A 12940-nucleotide genomic window follows, 5' to 3' on the forward strand; every position below is an offset into this window, starting at 1 on the left:
ACGTACCAGCCCTGACACAGCACCATCGTCATTTACTTACCCCCATCTGTCAGGTCAGTGGGCTCCTGAGGGCAAGGGCTGCAGTGCTGGGCCCAGTTATGCACCCAGTAAATGTTCACTTCATGAGTGAAACCACTGCGGAGATCAAGGTGTCCTTCTACCCCCTCAAGAAGCAAAGGAAGCAACACATCTTGAAAGCAATAAAAATAAGGCCAACTGCTATCCTGGAAACCATGGCAGGTAATGTTTTAGTAACAGACGCTTTTGGTGATAGATGGGAGTTCTGAAAAAGAAGAGTCAGCAACAACAGACTCTGTCGGGGGTTTCCAGCACACGTCAAGAAAGCAATGCCCTGACCACCGGGGCGTAAGCGCTGCAGAGGCCCCCTCACGCTCAGTGCTCCGGCCACCCCGGCTCTGCGACTTCGTGAATTCACCACACCCCTGCCGCAACTGGGATCACGACACATGCAGTCGCCTCCTCTTTGCCTGGCTAAATCCAGCTGCTCTCTCCTCTGGGAAACTGTCTCTGACCACCCAGCCATGTAAAACCATCTGGTTTATGGCCTCTGAGCACCTTGTACTCTTCTTTTGCAGCCATTGTCAGTGCTGTAATTAATCTTTCGTACACTTATTTGTTACTGTTTTTGTACCTTATTTTTATACTTACTTAACTTTGCTACTAGACTGTAAGCCAAAGGGCAGCAAGGACCAGACTTGTCTTTTTCCTCTACTGCGGCCCCACACACAGCACAGTGCTAGCACTCAGCAGGCCCTGAACAAGAACTGGATAGATGCGAGGGTGAGTAGGTAGATGGATGGATGGATGACAGATGAACAGATGGACTGGCAGGCAGGTAGGTCTGGAAGATAGGGAAGAATAAGGAATAATGCTGCCTTTGGTGACTGGTACAATACTTTAATAACATCCAGCTCTCTTTATTCTGACGTAACCCTCTCAAAGCAACCTCAGATCTTAAAACCAGGGCTTTCCTACTGAAGAAAGGAGGCACACACACCTGGGGTCATTCCTATTTACTTGGAAAACAGGTGTCAGAGCAAACTGACACACTTGGCATTCTGACTTCATATCTGATGATCCTCCTATAATACCAGGCTGCTCCCCTTGTTTCACAAGCATACCGGTTATATTGATAAAAGTAGCTTCCAACAATCTCTCAGCCCCCTAATACCATGATGAAGCCCCCTAAGATCAACACACGTATTGCTAACAGACCACAAGAGGCAATGCCTTTTCTCAGCCAGCCACCATCACCGAATACCAGGGCTGGGCACCAAGTCAGGTCTTAGCTCCTCTTCCCCGAAGTCACACTGAAGATTCAATGTGGGGACCCTGAAGCTGAGGTTTTCGTCAGAGATAAATGCTTTTTCATGGACATGGCCTGTGAGCAACGTTACATGACCTGCAGCCAGCTGCTGAGAAACTACAACATACAAATGGATGTCCATGGGTTTTACAGGTGAAGAATCAGGACGCCTGAGTATGAAACCCTGGCAAAGTCCCCAGCCTCATGTGGAGAGTGGGAAGAGTGGACTCAATGAGCTCTAAACTTCAAGTCAGACTGGCACTACATCTGATAAGCGCAAAAGCCACAGCAATGCTCACCACAAAAGAGCCCCATGGCTGGCACACCCAGAGATAAATGAGAGAAGTAGGTTAACTGAAGCAACCAGCATCTTTTGAAAACAGCAAAGTAATGCTACATATCAATCAGCAAGTAACTTCTAATCTTATCAAAAAGCTCCCCCAAAAGAACCAATTCTAATCTTAGTGATCGACCAATCAGCACATTCATCAATCCTATGCCTTAGCTATTTACAAGAAAGACCAGGGTCTCCTGGTCCCTAGATTAAAACCAGACCTTAAACCCATCACCCCAAATGGAACTCAACTCCTCAAATTCAATTATTGGGAAAGTTAAAACAACTAAAATCAAGAGAAACTATTACAAGTACCTTCTGTCCATGAATCCCTGTTTCCCTATCTCACCTGTGACTCTTCCAATGTGTGTTGGAAACCACACCTCAAGACAGCTGGGCTGTGAGGAAAGACACAAGTGAGGAGCCCTCTGCATCTCCCATGGCTCCATCTCGGGCAATTCCTTCACCCTCTCTGAGCTTCCATTTTATCCTAAAACCACCAAAGCCCACCCACCTACCCTGCAGAGTCAATACGAGGCTAAAAAAAATGGTGTCAGAGACTCTGTAAAGTGTTCAAATGTTTTATAATGAAGGGACCTCAGATCCAACAACCTTCTCATTTTACAGATTCAGATCAGTCACTGGGCACTCACCCTTTATTTCATCTGTCCATTTAACAAACACTGATGGACTACTTACTACGTGCCCATACCACTGCGTCAGGCACTGAGGACCAGACAGGCGAGCAAAGCAGCCACAGTCCACGGCGTGATGGGACTGCACACCCTGCCCTGGGGAGCCGGACATAAGGAACAGTTACACGGAAGAGCATCGTACACCCACAGGCCATGCGAACAATTTGATCTTTTTCTAAGAGAAAATAGAAACTACTGAAGGGTTTTAAGCAAAGGGAACAAGACACTCAGATCGTTCTGGCTGCTGGGTACTAGCCCTGGGCAAGGCCCTGAATATGGTGGGAAGAAGACATGCAGACTTTGAGTCTGCAAAGTCTGGTGGAGGAGTCACAGGAAGCCGAGGCTGATCACACAGGGCTACCACACGCTACAGCAGGGCGCTGTGGGAGCCCGGGGGAGCCCTCCTAAATGCCAGTGGACTGAAAGCACTGGAGATATGGTGCCTAGAGAGAAAAAACAAAACAAAACACAGCTACAGAGTGGGCAAAAAATAAGAAATATCTTAAAATAGTGAAAGTCACTGATTCCACATAACAGACTTTATTACCACAAAAAGAGACATAGCAAATTCTCCTGAACATATTAACCTATTTTCCATAAATATTTAATAACTCGCAAATGTATCAAAAGCACAGCTTTCCCTTGACCTGCTTATTATGCTTATACAGGAGTGGGTAAGAATTACTATATCCAATAAGTACATATTTAATTCCATTTATTACTCTGTCCTTTGTCTCTAATAAGATGATTTTCAAAGAAATCTTTGACTGTTGAGGCCAAACATTTTCATTTTCTTCTGATTACTCAACTGACTGTCTTAACCTTAAAATACAATCTGATAATAAAAATACTTAAATCCTAAAGAGGGAAAGTAAAATGCTGCATACATTTATATTAAAGTCCCATTATTTACACAGAATCACAGAACAGTGAAGCAGAAAGAACTTGGGAAACCAGCCTTCAGTTCTTGGACAGGTCTGACACACAGCCCACCCTCAGGGTGACTCCATCCTCCCCCTCATCAGCACCTACTGCTTTTTTGGGAGTCAAGGCTCGCGTGCACAGTCCCAGTGCAAGCCGAGTACTGCCTGCCACCCTGGGTGCCCCCACCAGCCTGCATCACCAAGCACCTCTGAGCTTTAACACATTCCTTGTGCAATAACTCACATAGCTTCCATAGGCTATAAGTTAACATACCCCCCAAAACAAGCATCCTGGGAGCCCTCTAACAATGGGTTAAGAGCACATTATTCTAGTTCACGCAGACTGGGCACTCACAACATGCAAGCCCTGTTCCTCCTCATCTCCTTGAAGTCCTGTAAGAACCAGACAGAGGTAAGTAGCATCATACTTCCTGTCCTGATGAGGAAACAGAGGAGTGGTCACCTGCCCGAAGTCACAGGCCTTGTGAGCAGGGTCAGAACACAAACCCACATCAGCCTGACTCCAGAGTCCGCTCTAAGTGCTGCCCTGTCCACCTCTCTGACGCTCACAAGGTAAATCTCCTTCAGAGAACACATGCATTTGAAAGCTCTGCAGAAAAACCAGGGAAGGATGTGCCTCTCTGGGTCTTCATGGTCTCTGCTCTCCTCAGTAAGTGCAGGTGAGATTAGCCTGAGTCATGCCCCCTTTGGGGAAAAGCCGTGGAACTGATCAGTGCAGGGGATCAAAGAGAAGGTGCTCGCAATGGTGCTGGGCTGGAACCACCTGTGAGAAGAGCTTGTGCAAAAAAAGGTGGAGGAAACACTTGTGGGTCCCTAAGGAAAGTTCCAAGGACTCCTTGAGCACTCTGTGACTTTATAGCTGGTTTCTCAGACACCTTGGCCATCACCTTCACCTTCACCACCGACTGGCACCATCACCACTACACTAGAACCTGGAGAAAAGAGCCAAACAGGTGCTTCCTGGTGCTGCCCCAGTGCCAATGATAATTAAAAGGACACTGAGTGCTCTGTAAGCATCAGCTTCCAGTCAGGCACCGCACTAAGTAGCCCACAGCATTATTTCACTGAATCTTCAATAAGAGCCCCCAGTTAGGTAACCCTACCATCCCCATTTTACAAATCAGTTAACTGAGACTAAGAGTGGGGAAGACACTTGCCTAAGGTCACAGAGGTTGCGTATGGAAGAGCCAGATTTGGAACCCAGGTCTGGCTCCAGAGTCTGAATCTGCTTGGCGACTTCACTCGGGGGGCCTCTGTCACCGCCAATCCCCTTCTGGTCACATTCTGCTTGCACATGACTCCTCCACCAACCGTCAGCTCCCCGAGGGCAGGATGGAGCTGCTTCATCTCCATGTGCCCAGCACTCAGCAAAGGGTTTGGCCCAAAGCAGGAGCGCAGCAAGGCTGATGGATGGATGTCCACAGGAAGGAAGTGGCCCCAGAAATGCCCCAGGATGCCCCTCACAGAAGCCAACCCAACCAACTCTCCATATCCCTGATCAGAATCTACAGACCACCTACACAAGCCCACCTCAAGAGAAGGGTCAGCAGCCACACTCCTGAGGAAGGGGGAGGTGGGCTTCAGCGAGCACCAGCAGTTCATTTTCAGACTTGTCCTTCTTTCTGTTTCCCCATCTTGTCCTGGAACATCTGGAGCAAATACTTCTTCCCTCTCCCACCCCTAAGACTTTGTAGGACAAGCATCACCATTCAGACCCAAAGCCTACAGCTAGTATATGGCACATGTGTGTCTTAGTCAGCACTCAAATACTCGGGGAATGAAGCAATAAAGTCCAGAGTCTGGGTTTCACCAGAGACATGATGACCTGGTGTCACTGATATGTTTGCCAACATTTGGTAGTATGACCTGTCTGAGCAGAGGTCCATCACAATATCCACCAAGAACCTACCCTGGAGATGCAGAAGCAGGGAAAGTGGAGACTCTCCCTGCGCAGGGCAGAGACACAGGCACAGAACGACGCATGCTCCAGTGAGGTGCACGCTCCAGTCAAGGTATGCACACAAGGAAAGCCAAGGGAGCACAGACAGGAGTGGTCGCTTGTAGAAGAACTGAGGAGGTTTCACAGAGGAGGGAAACGTTGAACTGAGAAGCCATTCCCAAACCACCGAGGGAGAAGGCATCAATTCCTGCCTCCCTGATCCCCATACTGCTCACCTCCCACCACTAGACCCTGTTCTGTCATCAGTGACTTGTGTGTCTGTCTCCCTGCACAGTATGTGAGCACCTCAAGGGCAAGGACTTTGGGCATTCTCCATGGCTCACCCTCAACTGTCCCGTAAGTATCTGGTAACAAAGAATAAGAGTCTAGTTTAGATTATTAATAACACAGTAGCTACCTCTTCTTGAGCATCTACTATGACCTATTATGGCAAGTACTTCACATACATGATCTCATTTCTTCTATACAGAAACCCCACAAGGCAGATCCTATTATCATCATCCATTTGACAGATAAGGAAACTGAAGCGCAGGAAGATTAGGTAAATTGCCCCGTCATACAGCCAGTAAGTGACAGAGCTGGACTCTGAATCATGGGCTGAATGTAAAATCAGTTTTCAATTACTAGTGAACAAATCCCTTTTCCTTTCTTTCTGTGTCTGCCTTGCATCCAGATACATGGATTGCCCTTTAGTCTATTGTTCGCTGGAACCAAAGCCATTTCTTTCCTAGAGAAAAACAAGGGCTGTCTCTTGTTAGTCTTCTCAACAATGACTGCTAACCATTACTGAGTAAACATCGTGGAGGGTGGGGGAGAGTGGAGACAAAATTGTACTTAAGATATCAGTTAAAACCATCTATTAAGGAGGAATTGTATGTACCAATTGGAACATTTTCCAATGTTGGAACAATTTCCAAAATAGATCAAGTAAATAAATAAAGGAGCAAGAGTATAGGATGCTATTCCTTGTGTAAGGGAAAGAATATATAACAAACAAGAAAACGGTAATAGTGGATGCCACTAGGGAGAAAGTGGGAACTGGCAGCTTGAGGCAAGAAAGACACTTACTTCACAATCTGTTCCCCCTTGAACTATTTGCCTTTTAAAAAAAAAAATCCATGTGTGATTTTTTTTCAATTCTTAAAAAAATAAGATAAAAACACCATTTAAAGAAACTCCTGATTGCCAGGCCTTCTCCAAATGCTCACATACATGTGACTGCAACCATTAAAAAACTTTTATGTTTACGAAAAATTGGCTGAACTTAATTTGTGCTGAAATAGAACTGTGAAACAACTTTTGTCTTTCATGTTGAGGTTCACTAATTTCACTATAAAGTTGTTGCAACATTTTTTTCCCCGCACTAAATAAAATGTACTTTGAAAGTACAGATATGACACACATATAAGCAGCAGGGATAATTTGCCGCACCTTCTTCTGTCCCTTCAACAGGTATTTAATGAGCATCTACTATGTGCCGGGCAAAGTGCTCACAGGTATTTTTAAAAGAAGAACTAAACAACAGGTCATCAGCTTCCTTCCTCCTGCCTTTCGGGAAAACATGCTAATCATAAGGCCAGAGCTAGGATCACTCTTGATGTTCACATGTTCTAACATTATCTTCACTCAGCAAAGAAAACTGAGGCCTGGACAGGAGAAGGGCTCTGATTAAGGTTACATAAGAAGCAAAGGGGGCTTCCGAGGTGGTGCAGTGGTTAAGAATCTGCCTGCCAATGCAGGGGACACAGGTTTGATCCCCGCTCCAGGAAGATCCCACATACCGCAGAGCAACTAAGCCCATGTGCCACAATTATTGAGCCCATGTGCTGCAACTATTAAAGCCCATGCACCTAGAGCCTGTGCTCCGCAACAAGAGAAGCCACGGCAGTGAGGAGCCCATGCACCACAACAAAGAGTAGCCCCCGCTCGCCGCTACTAGAGAAAGCCCACATGCAGCAATGAAGACCCAACACAGCCAATAAATAAATTTACAAAAAAAAAAAAAGGAAGCAGCAGCAGCAAAGGCCTCAAAATTACCAGTCCTGTTCTCCTTACATGCGACGTGATGTTTTGTTCTGTTGACAGATGGGCAGTCGGGGCGGGGGGCAGAAACACACCCTAACACTGACAGCTTAATGTATCAGGTGCTTTCACATATCTTGCCACATTTATTCTTCATAGCAACCTCTCAAGGTAGGCATGATTATCCTTGTTTTACAAATAAGGAGACAAAAGCTCTGAAAAGTTAAGAAACTGGTGTATAAGGTTTCGAATACATATCTGTCTGACTTCCGAGCCAGAGCTCTTACCCTCCATGCTGAAAAGGAAAATCAATTTCAAAAGGTAGGCAGGAGCCATATCACAGAGAGCCCTGGATGTAAGATTTTCCATTAACAAAGTTTCTCTCTCAACTCTGGATGTTGTCACTCCAACAAAACCAATCAAAAAGCCAGTCCCTTCATTACCCAACACATTTTCTAGCTCTTGTGTGCCACCAAGTTTGGGCTTTCCTTTTAACCACAGAGCATGATGGTTACCAGAGCTCAGCGATCTCTGAGAGACATTTACATCGTTTCTGCTGGGACAGGATGGGATAATTCACACGTGCTGCTTTTAGAGCCACACAAGCACAGACCCCAGTAAGGACCCATCCCTGAGATGTCATCCCCATGATGCCACCGGGTCACAGCCACACCAAGTTGTAGTGAGAGAGGCCAGCACCATGGCGATTGGTCCCCCAAAGTCCCATAGCGTCTGAAGTGAAGGGAAATGCAGGCCAGTACAGGAGAAGCCTCCTCCTGCCTTCTCTTCTGTCCATGAAACACTGGTAGGAGGGATTGGTCACACTGCTAGTGAGCAGAGGCACTGTGCGATGAAAGGTCACACTCATGGGTACAGGACACTCTTCCAAATAGGGGGAGCCCCATCATCTCGCTTTCTTTTCTCTGCCACATAGAAACCTAACAAAGTTCTGGCATTCCCCTCTTTTGGGTGTCTTCCTTCTGGAATGTGGTAAAATCAGTGTCCAACACTTGGGTGGGGAAGGGAAATTCCATAAGGCTCAAGTCTAAACCTCACGCTCCAGTTCAGAGTCCTCACTGGGGTTGGGGTCTAAAGGTCAGCAAACAATGAAATGTTCCCGTGCTTTCCATCTGCCATTGCTCCCTGCCACAGCTCCTTGAGAGGCCTCACAGGGAGCAGCTGTTACCATCCCACCACAAACCTCATCCCAACCTCGAACAAGCAAATGGTCTACCAATTCGAAATCCCCTTCTCTTTCAACCCTCAGTCTCCAAACACAACCTGCCCATTGGCACAGAGGCAGCAGACTCATAACTTTACCCAACGATGTGCTCAGGAAGCACTGTTCCCTCCCTTCTTCACAAGGCTGCTGAGAGGCACACAAGGCAGGTACCAGGATGCTCACTTTGCAAAGGAAGAAACAAAGCTTGGAGAGGTATAAGACTTTCCCAGGTAACACAGAGGCAAAAGCTTCTGAACCTTCACTCCTGTTGTGCCCCCTCACCAGGCTGCCATTTCAGTCTTTCTGAGACGACCACTGTTAAGGTTTGCAGCGGCATCTGGTACCAGGAGCCAGCAAGCCTGAACCCTTCAAGCTTCACACTAACTACTCTTCAAGCACACAACATTTCTCAACAGCTGAGCGAAAGAAAGCCAACCACCCTCCCCCCAAATGTAGGCAACAGAAAAAGCCCCCGAGATTGAAAAACGGGGCGCCCCACTTAAAAGGGCACGGGGTGGCATAGAGGAATCCGCCGGCCTAGTAACCAGGGCGGCTGAGACCCAAGTCCGACTCAGGAGAGGCACAGGCAGGCCTAGCCGGCCCTTCTGGCCCAGCCGCAACCCTCGAGGCCTCCAGAATCCTCAGATAGCCCAAAGCTCCTGCTTCCACTCAGACTCCCTGGACAGCGGGGAGGGCGGCATTCCCTTCTCCCGCGACCACTCGCCCGCTGCCCGCTTCTCACCTGCGGCCCCGCTTCCGGACCTGCAACCACTCGAGGCCCCACCCCTTGCACCTGTGGTTTCCTCAGGCGTGGTTTCCTCAGGCCAGGTCTCTCAGGCCGCCGTGGCCTCACCTCTCTGCCCCCTCCCCCTGGCAAACCTGTGGTCCCACCTGGCCCCGCCCCCCGCACCTGCAGCCCTCTCGGCCCCTCCCAACTGCCTCCCCCAGCCCCGCCCCCCGCACCTGCGGCCTTTCCCCACCTCCCCCGCCGCGCCCGCCGTCCTCCACATCAAGACCCCAGTTCCCACCACGCACCTAAAGCCCCCGGCCCGGGGCCCGCGCCCGCACAACCCCCCGGCCCCGCCCCCTGCCCCGAGGCCCCTCCCCGGCCCGGCGGGCCCTCGGGGTCCCGCCCCCCGCACCTGCAGCTCCCTCCGGCCCGGCCCTCGGCGCCCCGCCCCGCCCCGCCCCGCCAGCCGCACCTCTCACCGCCCGCTCTCGCCGCCGCCGCCGCCGCCGCAGTCCCGGCCGGTCACCTTGACGCGGGCCGCAGTGGCTGCCGCCGCCTCCTCATGGCCCTGGGAGCGGCCCAGGCGGCAGCGGCGCCTTCGCTCGGAGGCCGGGGACGGGCCAAGCCGGGCCGGGGCCGGGCCGGGCGCAGCTGGAGCGCGGGCCGACGAGGGAGCGGAGCCGGTGGCCAGCCGCAGTAGGAACCGTCCGCTCCTGGATCTGAGCGGCGGGCCACTCAGCCAATCGGCGCGCGGCGCCAGACCAGTCCCCCCAACCAGCTCGTCGCAGAGGCGGAGACACGCAAATCGACCGGCTGGGCGCGCCAGTGCGCAGCCGCTGCAGCCCAGGTCCTCCCTGGCCTCGGCCTCCGCTACGGCCCTCAGACGCCGTCTCAGCCTGCGAGGATGCTCCGCTGCCCGCACACTCATCTCAGCGCCCCGCCACACCAATCCCCTTCCTAGAAATAGCAGCGCATCTTATTCCGCATACATCTTTCCAGGCCTCATACAATTTACCCTTGAAATCTCTACCTAGAATTTATCTGTTTTCAGCAAAAAATGCTTTTGTGAGAAACATCACCTTAATGCCCATACTTTACAGCTCGGAGGTAGGCACAGAATGTAGAACGTCAGAGCCAGAAGAAAGCTTCGAGAGCCTCGAGTCCAACCCATTTATTTTACAGCTGGGCAAAATTAGGCCCCTCGAGGTGAAGGGGCCTAGACCTCGAGGTGAAGTGACCTTGGGCATTTGTGTGCCCAAGACCACGCAAGTGCAAAGCTGGGAAATTAGGTTCTCTCTTGTCTCTCTGCTCCCAGATCCTTTACTCTGTGCCACGCACGATGAGGTGAGCAGAAAGGTTAAGTCGTTTGATGAAAGTCGCAGAGATAAGAAGTTACAAAGACAGTCGAAGCCAGTTCTGTGAAGTCCTATAAGTCAGGACCACAGAAAATCTCTGTTCTGCCTTCCACAGAAAGGAGGCCCTATGTCCTGTGTTACTCTGAATGATTCTTGGACACAGAGACAAGTAGAACGTCATTTTGACAACTTTCAAATTCATTTTGCAGTAACATCAGCGTATGGAAAATTTGGTTACTGTCTTCCCGAAGCTTGTAGAAGAAAAAGAGAGAAACAAAAAGAAGAGAAATAAACAAAAAGAAAAGAAATAGAGTCTTCAGGGAACTCTGAGGGAAATTTCTGCCATGTTGCATTAAGAAAAGAATAACCATCAAAGAGGATACTTTGCTATTTTACTTAAAGAGAACAGGAGACAATGTAATGCAATGGTTCATTCTGCCCAGAGCCTCTGGATTCAGAAATGCACAGGGTGGAGGTTGAATGCAAAAGCTGGGGACTTTTGACTGCCTGAGTCCAAACTCTGCTTCTGCAAACTGTGTGTAAGTGAGCAAGTTACTTAACATCTCTGTGCCTCAGTTTCTTTGTTGAAAAATAAATATGCTGAAAATAGCACCCTCTTCAGAAAGGCTGCTGGGAGGATTAAATGAGGTGACACATGGAAGAAGGCCTAGTACCTAACAGGAGCTCAATAAACATTAGCTATTGTTATTTCTACCTGTGTAACTTAGGGCAAGCATGGAAATTCAGCACAGTGCGTGGAATATATGCTTGCTAAATGGCTTCTCTTATTTTTTTTAACAGATTTATTTATTTATTTATCGGCTGCATTGGGTCTTCATTGCTGCATGCAGGCTTTCTCTAGTTGCAGCGAGTGGGGTCTACTCTTTCCTGTGGTGTGCGGGCTTCTCAGTGCAGTGGCTTCTCTTGTTGCGGAGCACAGGCTCTGAGTGCATGGGCTTCAGTAGTTGTGGCTCACAGGCTCAATAGTTGTGGCTTTCAGGCTCTAGAGCACAAGCTCAGTAGTTGTGGCCCACAGGCCTAGTTGCTCCATGGCATGTAGAATCTTCCCAGAACAGGGATCAAACCCGTGTCCCCTGCATTGGCAGGCAGATTCTTAACCACTGCACCACTAGGGAAGTCCTGGCATCTCTTATTTTTAATATGCTCATGCATAGCTTCTAAGTTTTCTTCAATAAACGTAGATTCTTTTGTAATTTATTAAAAAGTTTGTAAACCCCATTTTAAAATGAGAAAAGGATCTGAGTAGATAGTTATCCAAAGAAGCTCTACAAATGCCAATAAGCACATGGAAAAATACTCAATATCATTAACCATCAGGGAAATGCAAATCAAAACCACAGTGAGATACCACAAGGGTTGGTGAGGGGGTGGAGAAATTGGAACTCTCAAACACTACTAATGGGAATGTAAAAATGATGCTGCCACTTTGGAAAACAGTACCGTAAAAGTTAAATATAGAGTTACCATATAACCCAACAATTCCTAGGTATATACCCAAGAGAAATGAAAACATATGTCCATATAAAAAACTGGCACACAAATGTTCATAATATCCAAAAAGTGGAAATAACCCAGTGTCCATCAACTGATGAATAGATAAATAAAATGTGGTATATCCATAGAATGGAATATAAAAAGCAATGAAGTACTAATACATGCAATAACATGGATGAAACTTGAAAACACGCTGAGTGAAAAAGCCAGATGACATACTATTCAATTTATACAAAATGTCCAGAATAGGCAAATCTTATATAGAGAGAGTAGATTAGTGGTTGTCTAGGGGTGGGCAGATGTAAGAATTGGAGGTAATGGCTAAGGCATGTGGACTTTATTTTAGAAATAATGAAAATATTCTAAAATTGGTGATTGCACAACTCTGTGAATGTACTAAAGCCATTGCATCATACACTTTTAATAGGTGAATTATATAGTATATGAATTTATCTCAATAAAGCTGTTTTTCAGAGTTATCAGAAAGTCTGATCAGTCATGTCACTCCCATCCTCAAACATTGTGTAACAGAATGTGGAGAGGATCTTAGCTGCATCTGCTAGGGTTCAGATCACCCGCATTGGAAGTGTGATATGCTGGTGGAATGGGCCAACTCTAAATAAGGGGAAGGAACTTTTGAGCCAGTAGAGGAAAGGAGGACTGGAAAAGTCACCAAGGCCAAGCCAGCTGCCTCTGCAGAGGCTTGTATTTCATGGAGAGCCAAGCTTTGGGACAGTTCAAGGAGATGTTTTCATTAGAGATGCTGATCAAAGGTTGCCCCCATAATCCTCACCTCCCAATGTCTATAGGCTTCTGTGATCCCCTTCTCTGGGTGT

The 12940-nt window shown here is 48.1% G+C and overlaps 1 protein-coding gene across 2 annotated transcripts in view; it reads right to left on the bottom strand.

Annotated features, from left to right (window-relative positions):
* RALGPS1 (Ral GEF with PH domain and SH3 binding motif 1) overlaps window positions 1-9932 on the bottom strand; it is a 266004-nt gene extending 256072 nt beyond the window's left edge. For both annotated transcript variants that reach the window (XM_057721461.1, XM_057721459.1), the window contains exon 1: window positions 9714-9932. The gene's annotated coding sequence lies outside the window, so the exon portion shown is untranslated. The remainder of the gene's footprint in view (window positions 1-9713) is intronic.
* Between the last annotated feature and the right edge of the window lie 3008 nt (window positions 9933-12940).

The sequence above is a fragment of the Hippopotamus amphibius genome, chromosome 2, assembly GCF_030028045.1.
Source record: "Hippopotamus amphibius kiboko isolate mHipAmp2 chromosome 2, mHipAmp2.hap2, whole genome shotgun sequence".
Lineage (NCBI taxonomy): Eukaryota > Metazoa > Chordata > Mammalia > Artiodactyla > Hippopotamidae > Hippopotamus > Hippopotamus amphibius.